The 22,502-nt window shown below is 33.3% G+C and overlaps 1 long non-coding RNA gene across 1 annotated transcript; it reads left to right on the forward strand.

Moving 5' to 3' along the window:
• Positions 9,121–10,163, forward strand: LOC107625963. The gene is made up of 2 exons (XR_002358009.1): positions 9,121–9,588; positions 9,889–10,163. It is a non-coding gene; the product is annotated as an uncharacterized LOC107625963 (long non-coding RNA).

Raw genomic sequence — 22,502 nt, forward strand, 5'->3', positions numbered from 1 at the left:
TTTGTGGTCCAAGTTAAAGGTTGAATGTGTAGCTAGTCAAAAATGTGTACTCTAGAAGAGTTTGACTAATCCAACATATTTCATTTTTTATTTTTCTAAAAAATTTTGGTGGATAATATATTTCTTTCTTTTTACTTTTGAGAAATATCACTTGACCTTTTTTTTCACCTTAAAATGTACAGCACTTTTGAATTTTAGAGTATACAGCAAGAAAAAATACAATAAAACTATATTTATATTTTTTCCTCGTGTGTGTGTGTGGAGTAACTTTATAAAGAAAAAAAGAAAGATAAATTTTTAGTTTTATTCTTTTAATACTGACACTGTGCAGAACTTTTCAAATAAAAAAATGGTGAATGCTATGGTGCCTATTACTTTATACCTAAATTACTAAAAAAGGTAAATAAATAATATTTAATAAATTTTACATGATTTACTTTTTATTTTAAACATTTTATTTTTTACTTTAAAAGGGAAGTTAGGTAATTTAGGCACCATAACAAAGGTACCATAGAACTCACCTATTCTTAAAAATGCGCTGAGCACTACATAAAAGTCTGAATATTGAAGTATTCAAATAAGCAAAATGTTAATCATAGATTTTATTTGGAAAAGTACGAGGAGCTAATGGAATATTTATATAACGTGTACAGTGGAGGTTTCGAGAGTATTAGAGATATAATTATTAGTGTTACCTTTTCTCATCAGCTGAAACTTTTGGGATGAGTGGTATCATGACATGGTATTAGAGCGCTAGATCCGTTAAGATTTTGGGAAGATGTTTATTATCACTAGTACTCAGATGGTTATTCTAGATAGTACGAGAAATATTTATTTTGTAACTCAATAATCCATTGTACACATTGTACAAATAGTCCATTGTCTCCCTAGCGGGATCCATTTTATTTTTTTGTTCATGGTTCAAACCCTAAAACGGATACATACATAAATAAACAACCTCACATCTAACCCTTTTCTTTCCAAGGTCGAATTGCATCATCAACCATTTCGTCAAGTCCATACTTAGCTTGAATACAAATCCAGAATCTGGGAGTTTCCTTGATGATAAATTTCGTAACTTGGCACCTTTAATTTGCTTCAATTAACTTGCTGCAATGCAAGAACATATAACTAATTAAGTTATATTTATGCATGTCTATTTCATGTGTAAACCAAAAGAACATAGAGAAGTGTAACAAAACTGACTCTAGTGTTGACAGCTGAAATTCCGGGTATTTAGAAGAAACTTGAGATATTGTTTCAACAGTAACCAAAGATGATGAACAATTATACCTCCCTTTTGGATTAGGATGTTCAAGTAGAAATATATGGGCTCTAGCCACGTCACCACATGCACCATAGGAGACTGAAGGAACGAACCAAATGGACCTTTGTCACCTGCACAATATAACAGAATAATCACTCTTTTTTTTTTTTTATAATCAAATTTTATTACCAATACCAAATATATATGTATTTTATACTATTAACCTTTGGTATTCATATAATAATCGTTGCATTATTAAATTAAGTATAGCTCTCAATTGGAGGAGTGAGATTATACAAAATCCAATAATGATAGGAATGATTGTTGACCTAATGTATGGCTAAAATGAATACCAAAATAAACATCTATTATTATTCTCGTCATCTTTAAAGTCTCTTGAATATTAGTCAAGGGTAGATCTTGTTTTTCTAAATGATATAGTTTTATAACATTTCCACAAAGTGGTACAAATTAAATAATATTAGTATTTCCACAAAGTAGTACAAATAATATTAGTTTTAAAATGGATGAAGTCCATATGATGAAGATTGTGAAAAAATTGCATTGCTTACCAAATGCCAAGGACAATGAAGCATGAACAGAACCAGGAAGCTTAGGACAAATAAAAGGTCCAAGAACAAACGTTGGAACAAAAGTCACAACATCCAATCTGTAAAATCTCTACAACACCCTTATTCCTTTTCTTTTTTCAAACCAAACCCTAACCCTCTTCTAACACACTCACTCACCTCTCACTGCCGTACACATACTCCCCTCACACCCTCTTCCTCACAGCACACACCCACGAGCTGAGAAAAGAAAAAAAAAGGAAGATGGAGATAGAGAGAGTGAAGGAGAGGAGGAGAGAAAGAAGAAGAGGAGGGAGAGGGCTACTGCACTGGCGTCGCGCCTCACCGTAGTCCAACTTGCCGTCGCGCCGCCACCACACCCGTCTCGCCCAGCCGCATTCAGCTCGCTGTCGTGCCGCCTTGCTGTCGTCGCCGCCGAAGAAATTGCCGTTGGAGGGAGACCTTGTCGTTGCAGCGGAAAGCGTAGAGAACGAAGAGAGGGTGAGAGAGCTACAAGATGGAGGGAAGGAAGGTGGCAGTCGTGAGAGGAGGTGACGATGGAGGCTTCTGCTGTTGCCGTCGCTGGTGCACTTGGAGCTACTTCATCCCCTAACTTGCTCCACCTTGCCCTCCCTGTTTTCGTTGGAGTTACTGATGCCACTGTTGGAGGAGAGGATCTAATGCCACTGCTGTTTTGCTTCTCCAGTGTAGATTTTACTGTTGCCGGAAAACATGCTACAACTTCCAAACTTGCCGGTAACACTGTCTTGCCACTGTTCTGGTCTAGTTTCTTCCCTTGATCTGTTCCAATTTTACCTTATCGCTGCCGCCATTTCGTTTCTCTGTCTTGCTCTTATTCTGATTTATTTTTTTTGCCTCTATTCTGTTTTGGATTTTCAGAACTATATTTGTATTTGTCTTTCATTCAATTTGAATATACTGCCTTTGGCTGGTGTCGTGGCCATTGTTGCTATCGTAAGAATTGAAGTTGCTGCACTGTCCCAGTTCAAGTTCCGCGCTCTTTTGTACCCTTTTAATTTGGCACCCGAGTTCGGCCTCTTCGGTCCCTTAGGACCATGTTGTGAGTAGGCTTTACTATACATTTATAATTGTTTGATTATGCATCTATAATTATTTTGACATATTTGAATTATACTCACTGTGTTTGTCTAAAACGGTTTAAAATTGATTAGAATAATTGATTTATTAAAATTGAATAATTTATTTTTATGAAGTTTATACTTTCGAAACTATACATGAGACTATATATACTTTTAATGAAGTTTTTCATTATTTTAAATTGTTTGATCTTATCTGAATATCTGTTTTTGAGACCATATATATTTTTGATAAATTTTGCATTATTCTAAAATGTTTGAGTTTACTTGAATATCTGTTTTTGAAGCATTAAAGTATTTGTTGGTATTTACTTAGTTTAAAGATTGTGAAATATATTTGAAATGTGTTTTGATTGAAAAAGTATGATTGGAAAGGATTATGATGAGAAAGTATAATATGATTTGATTTGATTCGATACCTTATATATTTGAAAGATCAAAAATTTGTTGTATTTGAAATTATATGTTTTGAATTGGTTTGAGAGGCTCGTATTAGAAAACCGTAGTTAACGGCGGTTATGACGTTAACTTAGATGCATCTAACTCAGACTCCAGCTAGCAGGGGTGTTGCTAGCCTAACGTGTAGGCCACACGTTAGATCTGTTATTCTGTTAGGACACACGAGAGGAAAGGGCTACCCTTAGAGGTGGAGCCGCCCAAGTGTGGATTATTTGATTTGATTTCTGTATGAGAACTCCCTTATTGATTCACATATTCATATAAATTATTATTTTCTAACTAAAATTATTTTTATGATAATATTTATATGGTCTCATGTGGATTATAGATGTATTGTCTAGTCATTGAGTTGTAAAACTCATTCTATTTTCTAAAAATATTTTTCAGGAACAAATACTTGAATGTGTGAGCCTTCTATTCAAGAGTAATGATCTGCAATTGGTACTTCATTTTTGTTGAGTTCTTAGACGTCATATGCTCCATATGTCACAGGCAGGATCCATCCATATTTACTTATTTTACCTTTATTTAAAAATATTTTATTATTCATTTTAGAAACTTGAAATTTATTTTAAAATATTTGTAATTTTCTTATTTAAATTATATTTGAGTCTGATAGCCTTGCTATGGAACTGTTTCCTTGAGCGCTGGTCATGGTTCATTTTCGACCCTGACAAAGTGGTATCAGAGCTTAGGTTTCATCTGTGTAATATGGAGCAAGTGTCCTATGGTAGGATCACAATTATATAAATAGAAGCGCGCCTATTTATACAAATTGTGGCACTATCAAAGGCCTATAAGAATGTTCTCTTTGTCCTCTATGTCATTGTTGTCTTCTGATTATTGAGATCATGCTTCCTTTGCCTCTTCTTACTACTCATGTCCTTTTGCACCCATTCTTGCCATATCCTTTGGTAGATTTTCTCGAATGTGTTTTTGGAATGGTCTCAGTTTTGGTTCCGGTTCGTGATTTCTCTCGTAGCTAGTTCTAATGTTCTCCGATTTTGTGAATGTGTGCTTTAATCTTCTTCGTCTTTGGGTTGTTCTCTATGATTCCTAATGTCAATAGTTTCTGAGTTACTTAAAAGATTTGATTTATGTTTGCTGTTAATTACCATCTGATTTCCTTATAGAATTGTATTTGGATTTGTGGATTGCATGAAATTGCTGAGTTTTTGATCGAAATGCTTTGTTCTGGATTGATAAGTGATATTGGTATTTTTTTTTATTATGTTGATGATCTTTGAAGCTAACATAATTTTGATTAGCTTTTGATTCTTTTTTTCCAAATCAATGATTTTGAAAACTGTTATTTAGTTGCTCAAGAAGGACTATGTGATGAAACATATGAATAGAGTGTTATTGTTATTTGTTCGATTGTTGATTTTCTTTGCTTAAGGGTAGTGAATTATTTGGGTGATCAATTAGTTGGATCGAAAGTCTTTTTCAATGTAGAAGTTTAGTTGTGTTTTTCTAATTTGATGATCTGTTTCTGTTATGGTTCTTGTTGCTAAACATGACTTTTTGTCACGGAACTATTTCCTGCTTGATAAGTTGAGAGAAAGATTGTGAACGCTTGCCTTTTGGTTGGTGATTATAAGATGAATTTTGCTTTTGACTATGATCTGAAACCTGAGAATTTTCTTAACCCTTGCTTTTCTGAAAATTTTCTTATTCTCAACTATTGTTCTTATTCTTAGAGATTTAGGGAGATTGGTTTTCTTGATTTGTAGTGCCTTTATGATATTTGGATTGTAGATCTTAGAGATTGGAAAGAATTGTTGACGATTTCTGATAAAAAGACTAGATATCTAATTTCTTAAAGCAAAATAAATTACTTATACGAATTTTTTTAAATTATCTGATGTTTCATGATTTACATTTGGTTGGGTTCGTGGAATAAAATAGTGTAAGTAAAATTATGTACTTGAGCTATGCAATGATACTTTAATTAAATTTTCACTAGGATGAAAAATATATTATTTATTTTAATGTGACAATATAGAATTTTTGTGAATTTTGTTGCTTTTAAATTTATAAGTGGGAATCAATATTAAAATAATTTGAGATTTTATTAGAATAATCATAATATTTGAAGACTATTTTAGAAAATTTTTCAATAAGTTAATTTTTTTTTATTGAAAGATTAATACTTTGAAATGTCTATTCTCTTGTAACAAAGTTATTGCTAATTTTATTATTAGTATTATTGAGTATTTATTTGAATATTTCCTTCTCTTGAATCTTAATAATTAACCTCTATGTCAATTATGGAAATTCAGTTCTCTTGCTCTACACTTATTTAAGTATTTAATTATTATATTTCTTGACTGTTTGTGAAGTTGTCAAAGTATTTCAACATTTGGCATTTTGGCTTCTATCAGAGTGTATTGTATACATAAAACATCACCATTACTTCAAGTTTTTTTTCCTTCTTTTTTTTCTTTTGAGAAATTTCTTTTACAAGGGTTCCACATCTTCCTCCAACCATTGATGATTATATGCTCCGATTTTCATTATTTTTATTCTTATGCATATTAACTTTTTAAGAATCATTAATATCAGTTGAAAACTGCTGCATAACAGATGTAGATATTTGTCTATATAAAATGACGGGTTCATAATTGACAACTTATAGTTTATAGTTGTTGTTCTCCTTTTCACATAAAAGATAGTCAACCTTTTTCTGTAACTATGGTGATATTTGCATGTGTATTTTCTATTTATTAAAAAAAAAGGAAAAATAGTTATTATAATTGATCATAGTGTGTTAATTGTTAGTATTTTAAATTTTAGTTTTATTATTGTCATTATTTTATATGTGAATTTATATGTAACTTCATACCAAGTCTAGCTGTATGATTATAGGAAATTATTTAACTTTATTTTTCAACAATGACAAAAATGAGTTGAATGTATGTGTGAATTTTGGCATAAGGGACAACAATTGTCATGTTTTAAATAACCTATCTATTATTTAGAGTTAGGAGATATCAAATTTTATTGGCATAATTATTTAATGTCCAAGGTAATGATAATAATCTCAAAGGCACTTAGTTTAAGGTTTCAAAAAAAAAAGAAAAAAGGGAAGCATACTGATTTTATGATAGTTGCTGTTTTATTTTTATGACTGTTAAGTTGTTTATCCCGAGATGTGATATCGAATTTTAATTTATGTTTTGCTTTGCTTTCTCTGTTATTGATATTATCTTTTTGTTTATGCATATCCTTGCATAATTGTGCATCGAGGTATCCTCTATAGTTCTTGAGGGAAAAAAAAGGAAAAAAAAAACCTTTACCCTAACCCTTATTAATCTTCAATTTATAAACCTTGCATTTTTGCTTCAACTTGAATTTGTTTGACGTGATAGCATTTATGCTTTTAATGATTCTCTCTTAGTTTTACCCATTGTTGATGGATGTCCTATTTGATTGTGTTCCTAATCATTCTCTTAAATCTTTGTGAATATTACCGTTGATTTTAGTGGTCATCTCTTGTGAACTTCGTACTTCTTTGATCCAACATAAACTTGTTTTGACTTTATACACCATCTTTTCTTTTATTGTTATATTAAAGTTTTTTGATTCAGATTTCCTTGCTAAGATGCGATTGATTCTCTTTTTGGCATGCTTCACTGTTTTTGTATATCCTTGTTTAGTTGCGATCCTACGCATCTCCCCGAAATTCTTGCAAACACCATCTGTGATGTTTGCTCTTTTCTGCCTAAGTTTTGAATCCTTTTAAGCAAACTCGTGATTGTTTCAATGTCACGTGCAATTCCCAGATGTAGCAAGCGATACGTTAGTTCTTTAGGACACAGTTAATCGATGCTGAAGTTCGAAAAGTTGTAATTCAAACACTTGACATAAGACTGGTTGCTACCATGGATATGTACTACAGAACCAAGATTGTATTTAGAAAAGATTGATGAACGACGTGAAGAAGGCTATGAATATCTGAGTTGTCAAGAGAACGAGAGTAGGGATATGCCAACGACATCGTTTTATCAGGATCCTATCTTGTAACTTTTGCACCTCGTTATACACATTTCTCATGTTCAGTAAAGTGCTAAAACCATGTAAAGTTTTGCAGATTATATCAATTTTCGAGGGCGAAAATTTTTATAAGGAGGGTAAAATGTAAAATCCCTACAATACCCTTATTCCCTTTCTTTTTCCAAACCAAACTCTAACCCTCTTCTAACACACTCACTCACCTCTCACTGCCGCACACACACTCCCCTCACACCCTCTTCCTCACAGCACACACCCACGAGCTGAGAAAAGAAAAAAAAGGAAGATGGAGATCGAGAGAGTGAAGGAGAGGAGGAGAGAAAGAAGAAGAGGAGGGAGAGGGCTACTGCACTGGCGTCGCACCTCACCGTAGTCCAACTTGCCGTCGCGCCGACACCACACCCGTCTCGCCCAGCCGTATTCAGCTCGCTGTCGTGCCGCCTTGCTGTCGTCGCCGCCGAAGAAATCGCCGTTGGAGGGAGACCTTGTCGTTGCAGCGGAAAGCGTAGAGAACGAAGAGAGGGTGAGAGAGCTACAAGATGGAGGGAAGGAAGGTGGCAATCGCGAGAGGAGGTGACAATGGAGGCTTCTGCTGTTGCCGTCGTTGGTGCACTCGGAGCTACTTCATCCCCTAACTTGCTCCACCGTGGCTGACCCCTGGCCTCCCTGTTTTCGTCGGAGTTACTGATGCCACTGCTGGAGGAGAGGATCTAATGCCACTGCTGTTTTGCTTCTCCAGTGTAGCTTTTACTGTTGCCGGAAAAAATGCTACAACTTCCAAACTTGCCGGCAACACTGTCTTGCCACTGTTCTGGTCTAGTTTCTTCCCTTGATCTGTTCCAATTTCACCTTATCGCTGCCGCCATTTCGTTTCTCTGTCTTGCTCTTATTCTGATTTATTTTTTGCCTCTATTCTGTTTTGGATTTTCAGAACTATATTTGTATTTGTCTTTCATTCAATTTGAATATACTGCCTTTGGCTGGTGTCATGGCCATTGTTGCTATCGTAAGAATTGAAGTTGCTGCACTGTCCCAGTTCAAGTTCCGCGCTCTTTTGTACACTTTTAATTTGGCACCCGAGTTCGGCCTCTTTGGTCCCTTAGGACCTTGTTGTGAGTAGGCTTTACATTTATAATTGTTTGATTATGCATCTATAATTATTTTGACATATATCTATTATGATCTTTGAATTATAATCACTATATTTGTCTAGAACGATTTAAAATTGATTAGAATAATTGATTTATTAAAATTGAATAATTCATTTTTATGAAGTTTATACTTTCGAAACTATACATGAGACCATATATATTTTTGATGAAGTCACTACAATATTTTTGAGCTATTGCAACATGTGCGATAAATAACTCTTAAAAAGTGTTGTCTAAAGTGGTTAAAAGCATCACTTAAAATTTATTGCAAAAAAATAAAGCTAATACAACACCTTGTTAATAAGTGTTATTTTTGATCAATTTAAAAAACATATAAAAAACGTTGCTTTAATAAATTAAACAAACAACATTTATAATATTTATATATTACACTTATCAAATGTTGCTATATTAAATATACAAAAACAACTATTATAAAAATAATATATTACTTTTTTTAAAAGTTGCCTTTAGATTTATTTTAGACTTCACATTTCAAGTGTTGCTTAAAATTTTTTAATATTTTTTAAAAAACAAAAATAAACTATATTGTGCAGAGAAAGAGAAAAAGAGGGAGAAGAAAACCCCAATCCATTCCAAAATGTTTCGTTCCTAAAACCACAACCCTAACAAAATCACAAAATCCTCAATCCATTCCAAATGTTTCGTTCCTCTGTTGTTCTTCAATCCATTCGATGATGACGCGCGTTTCTTTATTGAGATTCGATCTCAATCTCTGCTTGCTAATGAGCTTCGATTTTTTCTTCTCGTGATCATGTGCTTCGATCTTCTCTGCTCGTCAATATGCTTCGATCCTCTGCTCCTCTCCTCGTTGAGTTTCGATTCTCTACTCGTTGAGATTCGATCATCTGCTTGTTGAGCTTCGATCCTCTACTTCTCTTTTCGTCGAGCTTCGATCCTCTCTGCTCGCGTTCATCACCACCAGTCACTGTTCGATTATCACTGCTCGTGTTTTTGGTGAGATTCTCGTTTTTGGCATTCTTCTGTAGGTATTGATGATTCTACCGTTCTTTTTTCTGCTCTATTTTAGCACCTGCTTACATATCCTTCCCATTGACAAGTTTAGGTCACGCAAATAGCATTCCTGTTGTTACTTTGAATTTGAATTTTTGAGAATTATTTCACTTTATATTTGTTCTTTATGCCTTATGTTTGTTATATTTATCACTAAGCTTGTTATTCAGCTTTGCGCTCTTTCTGTTTGTTATATTGTCTCAGTCATTGGTTACTCTTTCTTTTATCTTTTGTTTTTCTCTAAGTACAAATGAGTAGTTTCTTATATTAAACAGGGGAAGTATTGTATGGTGGTTGTGATGATGTTGGTGTTGGAGCAGCAGCACTATAGGGAGGGTGGGAAAGTGGTGATGGTATTTTTGGAGGGTTTGGGTGATGGTTGTTGTGGGTAGCAGGCGAAGGAGCTTGAGAAATTGGTGATGGAACATATGGAGGATTAGGTCATGGTTGTTATGAGCAGGGGAAGGAGCCTGTGGTGGAGTTGGAGTATGATAAGGTGGTTGAGAAATTGGTGTTGGTACATATGGAGAAGGTGATGATCTTGGTGTTCCTGGTGGACTATTGGAGTATATGGAGGGTTATGGCCAGGGGAGGGAGCTTGTGAAGGAGGGGGATGATGATTAACTTAAATAACATTTACTAATTTTCTGCCAGTATTGAATTGCCTATGTGCTTCACAAAATAATTTCTTTAGAATCTCTATTTAACTGTCTAACGTGTCTTATTCAAATTTGCAGGCTGCTTTTCTGTCAGCTTTGGTTGGATCAGAGGTTGCATATTCTGCTGCACAAGCTACAGTGGCAATTCTCTCGGAGGCTTACAAAATAACTAAAAATCATCGATCATTCCCGAGAAACACATCACTACAAGGTGAGAATGTAATCGGTAAAGGGAAAGTAATCAATGATTATATAAAACAACTAAGATCTCGTATAGTATAGTAAAAGATTTAGATTCGTTCAATGCTGAGAGCTTAAGATAACAGGATCAAGTATATTTTATGATCTTGCTTCCAAATGAACAAGCAGCTATATTGATTAAAATTTTTAGTGCAGTTTGGTTCTCTTTGTTTCCAATTTCGGTAAAACAATTAACAGTGATGCATGTATATATATATCTGATTTGATTTAGGCGAAGAGGAGGAGTAATAAAATGAATTATAGGAATAGGTAGGTTGAAATTGAGTAAGTGATGGGATAATTAGGTAGGTACCTTTTTCAAGTCAGAAATAGTGGTCGCTGTCTTCTTTTTCTCTCAGCCATGATACAGACATGGGATATAATTTTGAAATTACTCTAATGTTTATTAACAAGCTAAGGTTTAATATAATTTTGAAAAGATATGAATGAATGAATGCTATCTTCAAATCCCATCCATGTGACATGAAATTAAACTCTCTGGCGAGCATAAAGTGTTTGACACATATATGCTTCTAATAATTTCCTCAACCATCAAAGAGAGAATATATATAAAAGTCGTTATGGTCATTTTATTGTGTGTATTTTTATTTATTTCTGTTACACTAATCTCTGTTTTTTTTTTGAAGGAGATTAATAAAAAAATATTTACGGATCTTTGGTGAACACTAAGTGCAAATTGTGCATATATAACAAATTGTTGCAGCATGACCTCGTAAGATATTTCTATCTTATACTTATTTACTTTTATATGTTTATGTTATTCTTTTGCACTTTTTTATGTAACAAAATACTGATTGTTTAATTAAAAAATTAAAATTAAAATTAAAAAGAGCTGAAAATAGTGAGATTTTCAGATAATTTGAGGAAAGGACAGATGGTGCACAAGTAAACAATAAACATAATTCTGAGATGGGAAGCATGTTGTGTTGTATTATTTTGTTTCAGATTTTTTATGAGCCTCTCTTATCTTCTTGAAACTCTTTTCAACAATCCTAAATTAATATTCCCTCTTTTTTTAATTTCTTTTTTCTTTTGCAGCAGTTTCTTCATTAACAAGCTGCCAAAAGATTTTACCACACATGTCAAACCTTCTTGTTATATTCCTTTTGCTTATATCAATACACCTACTTGGATTTTTGTACATTCTTTCACTTCTTGATTTTCTTCTATTATTTATTTTTTTTAATATTGTATGTTTTGGATAAACTTAGCCGATCAAATTTTCATATTAAATGTAGGACCATAACAGCTAAGGTGTAACAATGACATTTTTTCTTTCCAATTTAACTGTGAAACTACTTTAATATAAAAACATTGATAATCGGCTATTCAATTCATTTGAGATTGAGTAAATTTGAACCACAAATTTTGATTTAAGTAACACTTCAAGTTTTTTTTTTTTTTAATTAATCAAGAAAATCTTGCTGATGACTGACTTGTATATGTATGTAAATGTTACTCAGGTCGTTAGCTTTTTAAACAAATACAAACTATACACAAATTTTGTAATGTAAAATAATTAGAACTTAAGCTTAAATGATAGATGCATGAATTCTCAAAGAAACGATCTTATGAATACAGATATTAATATTAAATTTGAAATGCTAATCTTGTTTTTATTGGAGTGTGTTTATAACATACATAAAAGAATCACATTGATGCTATTTAAAATTTCAATATATGGAGAAAGTAATTATTAATATTTCTTTTAGAATAATAAAAGAATTATTAATATTTCTTTTAAAATATAAAAGTATTTTTTTAATATTTTTTTTATATATTTTATATTGAGCAACCTTGCATATATAGCAAGTTTCAGATTTCATTTTGATAAAAGAAAATTATATCTATTATCTATGCAGTAGTTACATTTTCCATGCTTCGAGTGGAATAAATGTTTGTATCCTCCATTGTTGTTAGTTAATTATACTGCTCTCTATTATCTTTTACCTCTTCTATGCCAAAACCTGTATTTACTGGATTGTGATTTGATTCAAGGTTTTAAATTGTGGACTGCATCATGCAGGTGCCACATTGCACAATAACCACAACTGCAATTTGAAGCATTGGTGTGGTCAGTTTCAGCTTGTTCCTTTGTCTACTTTGATCCTTCCTGATGTTACTATGTTGTATTAACAGAAGCGACCTGCAGATACCTCTATTACCATTCTTCCACTAATGTCTCTTATATTGATGGAAATCACCTTGCCATTGAAGTTTAGCCATCAATCCGAAATTGCAAAATATTAATTAGTTTTAGCTTGTATTTGGTCAATCTATGACATCTTTTTGATAAATATTAATTACTATTTTGTTATGACAATTATTGTTAGACAAGAATTTTATTATTTTGTTGAGAATTATTGATGAACATGTATTTGAAATACTAATTGAACTTTTTAATATCTATTTTAATTAGAATTTTATTATTAGTTATTTTGATTTGATTTCTGTATGAGAACTCCCTTATTGATTCACATATTCATATAAATTATTATTTTTTAACTAAAATTATTTTTATGATAATGTTTATATGGTCTCATGTGGATTATAGATGTATTGTCTAGTCACTGAGTTGCAAAACTCATTCCATTTTCTAAAAATATTTTTCAGGAACAAATACTTGAATGTGTGAGCCTTCTATTCAAGAGTAATGATCTGCAATTGGTCTTCATTTTTGTTGAGTTCTTAAACGTCATATGCTCCATATGTCACAGGCAGGATCCATTCATATTTACTTATTTTACTTTTTATTAAAAATATGTAATTATTCATTTTAAAAACTGAAAATTTATTTTAAAATATTTGTAATTTTCTTATTTAAATTATATTTGAGTCTGATAGGCTTGTTATGGAACTATTTCCTTGAGCGCCGGTGATGGTTCATTTTCGGCCATGACACAATCCCTTCTCTTTCCCAAATTCAAGCACTGCTCTTTTTCTGCGAGCGTCTTAGAAACAGAATAGTACCAACCATCAATCTTTGAAGCTAAGGTAATCCACATCACTCCAAAAACTCTCATTCAGCACATTCTTCATTATCATCTTTGCCACTATTATTGTACATTCTTCACTATTACTCAAGAATTCCCATTTCCTAGTTCTTCCATTTGACGGTTACATACTTTTTCAGTGTTGAATATAAAACTACACCCTAAATAATGGAGATCAATACTTTTCTTTAAAGCAAAGAAAACTCTCTTCTCTCCGTATTCCGTTATCAGAACAAGGAAAGGAAAAAATGAAAGTGCGTTTACAATTTGTTTAATTCTACATGCACTACTATATCGTCCGTAATCATCCATGTAGATAATATCAAACCCAATAATCCCAAAATTATTATCGCTTCATATTCTAATTCTTTCCATGAAGGGAAATTTGGAAAATATAACTTCAAAAACTATACGTAACAAGGACAACAAACTATTTTTATATATTACATTATTTAAAAATCAAGGAGGCTGCTTGGCGAGCGAGAATGTATTTTCAAACTCTTCTTTGGTCCTTCAACTTCCAATCTCTTTGACAACGTACTAATCTATATCAAAAAAAGAAAAAGATAAAAACAAAAGGATTCCAAATGAAGAAAGAACGTAGTGATGAAAAAGATTGGATTAAAAATTGGTCGTATCTGGATTTAGGGGAAAAAAACTCTTCATGCGAACGGGGAAACTCTCCTTCTCTTCTCTCTGTGTCGCATTCTGCATTCCGAAAGACCAAGTTACCAATTTATCAAATTCATCTATATCTTTAAATAAATGAAAAAAAAACTAATGAATTATAAAAAAAATTCAATTGTCTTCGAAAGAAGCCATACTACCATTAGATTAATCAATCATCAATAACATTACTATCATAGTTAAATATATATTTAAACCCTAAAAACCCTAAACCCTAATTTAGAAAATACAACTTCAAAACTTATAAACAACCAGGACAGCAAACTATTACCTTTTAGAAATCAGGGAGGCTGCTTGGTGAGGATGTATTTTCGAACTTTTCTTTGGTTCTCCAACTTCCAATCTCTTTGAGAGTGTAACACCCTAATACTTTTAAACTGAATTAAGCTTTATTTGAATTATATTTAATAGCTGATATTCAAAGACTTTGCGAAATTTTTCTTTTAAAATAAATGTGAAATATTTATATAAAATAATTTATAGATAAAAATATTGAATAATTAGTTTTTATTAGAATAGTTACTAGTTGAAAAATATAAGTGGATTTGAAAATACTAACATGAAAAACCGGTGTGCTAAACCATGAAGGCACAACAATGACAAGCTTTACTCATACCAAATAAAAAAGGAAACATAATAGTTACAATTGCAATCAGTCAATAAGGATAAAACAAGACACATAGGAAATCCTAATTCTCTTAATTTGTTTAACTATGGCCAAAACAATCGCATATTCTTCCTTCTTAAGGTAAACGTTTAATGTTTTGTATCTACGTCCTCGATAGCTTGCTCCCACTAGTGCACTTGTCTTTTCACCTCAACTGTATTACTTCGTACTGCATCATTCCTGAAGATGGTATGGAGAGAGGGGTGAGAAACAAAAGTTTCTCAGTAGTTTATCTATATGGTGTCGTCGTATCCATCCCCAGCCACTCCGAGTTTTAATATAAAAACAGTGATAATGCAATGTTATTCAATTATTATTTTCAAAAGTCCTTGTTAGTCGGAGTGGTGTGACTTTTAGATGCTTCTCATTTACTTATGCTATGACATGTGTGATGCATACAAAATGCCTATAGTGTTTAAAACATATAAATGTAAACTCATGAACCTTGGTATGATATTCTCATAGGCCATAAAGCAAGACAAAATAAATAATAAATAAGAGAAGAATAGTAACATTGCCATAGATAAGTCAAACAGAATAGATCTGAATAAAATAAAGATCTTTAAACAATATTATACATCATACAAAAAGGAACTTTGAAAAAAAGAAGGATCTTTGAATGCAATAATAAACATAATCATAAATAAAAAAAGATAAAAGAAGAACAATCATGATCACACTTTTCATTACTTTTTCTCGTAGCTTTTATGAAAGCTATTGAGCTCAAACCGGTATAAAAGGTGGGAGTCCCCTTCCCTTACCGAAGGTTCTTATCCCAAACGTTTTGGCGATCACCTTCCCTTACCGAAGGATCATATCGATATCTTGTCTTTGGGGGTCACCTTCCCTTACCAAAGGATCATTCCCTCAGTTCAATTTACAATCAAGGTTATTTAGACATACACAAGAAGAGAGTTATATCAACAAAGATATCTTATTATATAAAATTGATGGGAGTTTCCTTCCCTTATCGAAGGTTCTCAAAAGTTTGCCGATCACCTTCCCTTACTGAAGGATCATCTCGATTATCTTGTCTTTGGGGTTACCTTCCCTTACCGAAGGATCATTCTCTCAATTCTTTAATGCACATAAGATTGTTATTATAATGCATAATGCGTATGAAGAAAAGAGACATTATATCATGACGTGCAATGCTAACATATATGTTCAAAAACATTTAAGATATGACATATAAAAATTAGCACAAAACCCCCTACCTCGAGTGAAGTTCCGCTAGGTATTCCGATGATGCAAATAGATGCGGTTTGTTAGTGAAGAGAGACTTGTTTCATGGCTAGACTTTGTGTATACTAGAATTTTTTGTATAGAAAAAGGGAATAGAATGAGAAATGAATGATCAAATAGCTCTCAAGTATGTGCAGATTATGTTAGGAGGCATTTAGGTGAAATCTTCAATCTGAATCGTCACTTTGTGAGCCCTATAACTTTTTCTACGTTTGGAATTTAGAATTAGCTATTAGAGACAAATTTATAGAGAATTGAATTAGCTTTAAAACGAATTTTAAACGAAGTCAATCGGATAACCACAGTTTGAGATATTTCCGAAATACTGTTAGTATATCAGGCTGGCTGATAAGAGCGCGATTTTCTACTCTGAACTCGTAACCGATTTATCTACCCAATTTAATTTGAATTTGATTTTATACTGAACTTAAGAAATAGAGCTAGTATTCTTATCTTTTCATATAACAAAATATCATTTAAATCTAATAAATGTAGAATTAGTTATGACTATGTTTTAAAAAGGTTGTTTACTGTCGGTTAGAGATTTACTACCACTAGTGCTTTTATATGTTTAAATTTTAAATTCAAATCTTAAATCATTATCATTTTAATTAATTAATTAGTTATTAAAAAAATGACTTGATTCAAAAAGTTAGGATGTTACAGAGAGCATTCCAATCTATATCAAAAAAAAAAAAGATCAAATATATATGAAAGTAGTTGAATTTGAAGAATGGGGAGTTTCATATTCCAAATGAAGAAAGAACGTAGTGATGAAAAAGGATTGGATTAAAAAATGATGTACCTAGATTTAAGAGAAAAAAATACACTCTTCATGTGATCAGAAACTCTCCTCTTCTCTCCTTGTCCTATTCTGCATTCTGAAAATGTAAATTACACAATTTAACAAATTCATTTGAAGTTCGCTTCACAAATAACGGTATCATGAGAAAAAATGAGAAGGAAAAAAAAAAAGAATTTTGGCCGTTGATCGACATTATCGATTCTTTTTTTTTTCTTGTACATGCTTTTGCAACTGCATTTGCTTTCTTTCTTAGTTTGTACTTTGTAGGGGAATGAATCAGTGTTAATTATGTAAATGTTTGTATCAAAGAATTGCTTCTAGTAATATATCTGCTATATAGCGTGTAGTAATGCCACGTACATGACACCTAGCTTTTGAAGATTATAGGTGCAGTGTCATCATTTGCAGCACATCAACCGTCTTTAGTGTTTGGAAAGAACCCTTTTTTGTTCCTTATTAAGATTTTAAGACTACCAAGCTCCCTTCGAAAAAATTATAAAAACAATTAAGCATTCAAAATGATTAAGCCCTAAAAAGTCACAAAAAAAAATGTTTTTTCTAGATATACATTTTATGTTTTTTATAGATATTTATAGATATACAAATATGTATTTTTATATTGCACATAAAAAAAACCGTAGTTTAGTAGCTAAACGTTGCGTATTATGTATATAATATAAATGAGAAATGTTATTTGTCTTTTAAATTCTCACAAAATTATTTTAGAATTATAATTCGTACTCAATATGGTTTAATTAATTGATCGAATCATTATCTTATACGGTTAAGTATGATTATGATTTATATAATTTAATTTAATTTGAATATTAAATTTGTTTTTAAAATTTTTTTATTTAAATTCATCTTTAAAATTTAATTTAATTTTAATATCATTTTTTTTATATAAAAATACTCTTTTCTTCTCTAACCCATTTTCTTCTCTCACACACAAAACTTCAAAAAAAAGATAGAACAGAAAGAGAGAGAAGCAGGAAAGGATACAGAAGAGAAAATAAAGAATGAGAAAACAGAAAGCGATGTAAGCGAGCCAATGTGTTATTGTCGCCGTCATTGTTGAAAGAAGAAGCGAGGAGAGAGGTTGAGAAAGAGAAGGGTTATAAATCAATGAAGAATCAAAGGACGAGGCTAGGGAAGCTAAAAGAGGAAGAAGCTAAGGACGAGGGTACAACGGCGGCATCCACTGTTCCCTTCTTCTTCAGCTGATCGTCTATTGTGGTCTTCTTCCGTCGTGCTCATCGCCTTGTCTTCATTGTCCTCTTCTCATCGCGTTGCCGCCAGCAGTGCTCACGGCGGTGGTCGCCCCCCTTCGTGCTCCTCAGGCTCTGTTTTTCAGCCTTTCATCGCTGTGCTCTAAGTCTCTTGTAATGATTTCTGTTGTTACTTTACTACAGGAAAAACGTCGAGTACCATCGGAATTACCGTCGAATTTGCGTCGGTATTTATCCGACGGAATAGATTGCCGGTAACAAAATTACTGTCGGATTCATGCGTCTGACAGTAATTTGTATCGGATTTAGCGATAGAATATAGTTATCAAGAAAACAAAATCTGTTGAATGTTACCGGCAAAAATTTTTCGCCGGTAACATTGGCACCATCACATATGGCTTCGCGCCATCTTGCCGGTAGATTAATCCGACGGTAATATCGACATAAATATTTGTTTAACTTTTTTTTTGGAAAATTGGCTGGTACCAACGGTAGTTTTTTTATTTTTTTTAATAATCTTTTTCTGTCCATCTATAATGTACCCTGATAATTAATAATTGAAATAGTGCTTTAAATCTGATGTGAAATATCAAATATACAAATTAAAAATATGGAATGATGGTAGTTGAAATATCTAAAACAATACTTATTATATTACATTCTTCACAAATTTTGATAAAGAAATACATATGATAGAACTATATTTACATTAACCCTATTCAGATTCATCATCTTCTTCGTCTGGTTCACTATCCTCCTCTTCCGAGGTAGTTTTCTAATCATCGAACTCGTCTTCCTCTTCTTCGTCACCATCGACCCCATCTTCTTGTTGAAGATCGTCGTCCTCTGGTGGTAGTGCGTCGTCATCTATTCCAAGGTCAATGATGTCATCATCTATAACAGCCGACCTAAGAGTGATCAGATCACCAGTATCAACCACCATTTTTGAATTTTGAAGGAGTTGGGTTATCAATCTGGTAAGGTTCTTGACCATTTGTCTCATTATCAAACTTAATGCAGCCTCTGATTCAGTCTTAACCACAACTACCCAACTAGACTTGCATGAACGCGGATAAGGCAAATAGTATATATTTGTCGTGCATTTGGAGGTATAAAAAAATGATCGTAGTGCCTATATTTCCTGGTTACATTAACTTCAGTGATATCGTAGTCCTTGCACTTTCGTATTCCTTGTCGCGAACTTGGATCGTACTATTCACATTTAAACACGCACACCTTGTACGTAGTGCGACAGAAATACTCTAATTGGATTATGTTATGCAATACACCAAACTAATCAGAATGACCACTACCTAAATCCCCACAAACCCAAATTTTGGTATTATTTGTTTTCTTTCTAATCAACCACTGTAAAGAATGGAACCAATATCCATTAACATTGTATATCGGATAGCTAGTGCCCTTATTCATTGGGCCCTAACTAAGTGCAACTAGTTCTCAATCTGTTGTGTCAGTTAGATGTACACTGATGTATTCTCTGAATCAATGTTAAAAATTGTTCAACGAGGTATCAGGATTTATCTCTTGGAATAATCTATATGATAGAATAGGCTAAAAATTTTTTGATTAGATTAAGAAGTTAATATCTTACTAATTGCAATATTTAGGGATACTTAAAAACCTCATATGAGGTAGCTGAAATTTGGTCACAGTTAAACAACACATGCAGATGTGCAGCATCAATTTTCTTTTACTCTAACCAGTAGTCATTGCCCACCCATTGCAACTCCTTTCAAAGCAAAGATTGGGCATGTTGTTCCACATGACGAGGATTCTCCCCTCTCATCGTTCTTTCTAACCCTTATTCTACGTGATTCAATATGAGGCTGAAAATAAAATGAGTAAAATGCAGATGTTTCCTTAGTTAGGAATGCTTCGCAGATGCTGCCTTCAATCCGAGCTCTGTTCTTTGCAGTGCACTTGAATGAAACCAATCATTCTCTCAAATGGGCACATCCATCTAAATTGGAGATTTTCCCACATAGTATTACTTTGTACGGTAGGTGAATGAGGGAATATCCTCTCTAACTTATAAAGTATGATGGAAATATTTTTGTCCATAACTGTGAGATCATTAATGCTAAGTTTTGTAACATAACTCCCTAAAGAACTCACTTATTTTTGTGAGGGGTTTCCAAATGTTGGTTGGAAGTTCTCTGAACGTGATAGGAAGCAAAGACTCTATGAAGACGTGACAATCATGATTCTTCAACCCAGCAAGTTTACCCTGTGAGACGTTTGCACACCTGTTCAAGTTAGAGGCGTAACCATTAGAAAACCTGAATCCTCTTATCCACTTACTAACATTTTATCTCTAGTCCTTCCTTAGAGAGAATACCGACTTTGGTTTAGCCCATTGCCCGTTCTCAAGTCTTTTTAAGTTTAGATCTGGCCGCCTGCAAATGTCCATCAAGTTTAACCTAGTCTTATCGTTATCCTTTGTTTGCTCATCGTCCATTACTGTGTGCATGATATTATCAAACACGTTTTTTTTAATGTGCGTCACATCAAGACAATGTCGAACCAAGTTGTCTTTCTAATAAGACAACTCCAAAATATACTCTGTTTAGTCCAATTATGCTCCCTGCCATATCTCGGAGGTCTCAAACCTGCCCCGTTATCGACGATCCTTGGGATTCTACTAACATGATGCAAAACTTGCCTATCACCCAACTTCACAGGTGCCTTTTCTTATTCAGTTTTATTCTTTTTGAACAAGTCCTTGTTGTGCCGAAAAGGGTGATCCATATTGAGGAATCTTCGATGACAATCAAACCACGAATTCTTATTGCTATTCGTCAACCAAAATATTTTTGTATCCTCCATACAAATAGGACATGTCATTCTGCCTTGAATGGACCAACCTGACAACATCTCACATGCAGGAAAGTTGTTAATGGTCCATATCAACGTAGCATATAGTTGGAAGTTTGTCTTGGTTGCAATATTATAAGTTTTTACACCATGGATCCATAATTCCTTTAACTCATCCACCAAGGGCTGCATGAAGACATCTATTTTGGCCTTTGGATTGCTGGGACCAGGTATGATGCAAGTTAGGAACATGTATGGTTCCTTTATGCAAATTTCTGGACTCAGGTTATAAGGTGTCACTACCACAGGCCAGCAAGAGTGCATTACCAAAATTGAAATTCGGTGCGGACCCATCAGAGCACAATGCTAGTCTAATGTTTCTAGGCTCGCTCGCAAATGTAGGATGAATCCAATCAAAATGCTTCCAAACTTCTCCGTGTGATAGATGCGTCATGATTCCATCATCTCTCTTGTTATTACTATGTCAGGTCATGTGAGGGGCTGAACTCATCGACGCATACAATCGTTTCAGCCTAGGGATTAAGGGCAAGTAGTGCATCCATTTCATTGGAACTCTCTTTAACTAGCATTTACCACTCTATTCTCTCTCGACTTGGAACCTTGGTGATCTACAAAATCTACATCCAGTTAGGTCTGTATCCCTTTTATAATACATCATACAACAATTTAAACAACAATCAATTTTCACCGAATTTAGACCTAATTTTGAAACTAACTTCTTTGCTTCGTAGTGGTTTTTGGAGATGCCATTGGTCCTGACAGGGTGGTCCACTTATCAAAAGACTCGTGGATATGATTTGACTCCGACTTAATACTCATCATTCTAACACTTGCAGACAACCTCGAATGAATGCACCCATCGAACAAAGGTTTTGCAGCAGATTTTAATAGATGATAAAATCTCTTTGTCTCTGGGTTAGGCTCTTGTTCAATCTCTTCCAATTCTGTAACACCTGTTGCATCAAACACCATCTCATTTATCTCTCTTAGTTAACCTCCAAATTTATTTCTTTCATGTTTAGTTCTCTCACCACCTGAACCTTTGTCGATCGACTATCGGACCTATTCAAATTCGAGACAGACTGGTTAATTTCCTACTTGTCCACTTTTTTGTATTTTGTCCATATCCAATATCCATCTTTGAACCCATTACGATAGAGGTAAAACATTATGTCCACAAGTCCTAACCACTTAGTCAGGCGACTCTTATGATATGGATACCTAAATACCCCTTCAGACCTAAACGATTCCATGCTAACGACATGCGCTACAAATACGTCAACACCCTCAAAGAATTTAGGTTTTAAACTCCTTCCACCGTTACCCCCTATCATACATTCGTAGACGATGACTTGGGATCATATTGCAACACACACCCTAAAATTCAACCAACAACACTACTTATTAAAATTTTTAGAAAATTTGGCAGAGTGTATCCTATAATTAGAATCTCCTGCAAAATATAATTATCATTTTCTGACAAATTA

The sequence above is a fragment of the Arachis ipaensis genome, chromosome B02, assembly GCF_000816755.2.
Source record: "Arachis ipaensis cultivar K30076 chromosome B02, Araip1.1, whole genome shotgun sequence".
Classification (NCBI taxonomy): Eukaryota; Viridiplantae; Streptophyta; class Magnoliopsida; order Fabales; family Fabaceae; genus Arachis; species Arachis ipaensis.